Below are 552 nucleotides of genomic sequence, written 5' to 3'. Positions count from 1 at the left end.
AGATAAATGAAAGGCGGAACATTTTAGACCCTTAACGTTACTTTTAGCATGTTCTGTTCGACTCATCCTCGAACCCACAAGCACTCCTGTCACTGGTATAATTACTATCATCCTTAAAGTGAGAAAAAAATGTAATAAATGTTTTATTTCCCCCACAGAGAATCTGGGAATTACATGGCATTACTCTTTTTACTCAAAATATACCTTGTGATATTTCAGTGGGTTCTTTACATTAAGGAATAACAAAGATTTTGTAAAACAATGCCTTTGCTTCGTTTAGAAATAATAACCGATATGATCTGAGAATTCTTGGTGTTAGATTTGAACACAGCATGTGTGGGAGTGTCCACATGTATCCCATTCTTTGTACCATGTTTATTACATTTAAACTTTGTCATCAAGTTCTGAGCATGTTTCAGATACCTTTAAAAGTTAGCGGTCGCCACCTCTAGACTGATCAGATACATTAAATACATATGAAAGGAGAAACAAAAGGAATTTGTTTCATTTCACAATCACTTGCTACACGAGAAACGAACGTAATTCCTTATT

Source organism: Penaeus monodon, chromosome 34 (genome assembly GCF_015228065.2).
Source record: "Penaeus monodon isolate SGIC_2016 chromosome 34, NSTDA_Pmon_1, whole genome shotgun sequence".
NCBI lineage: Eukaryota > Metazoa > Arthropoda > Malacostraca > Decapoda > Penaeidae > Penaeus > Penaeus monodon.
Note: the sequence above shows the minus strand (reverse complement) of the source record.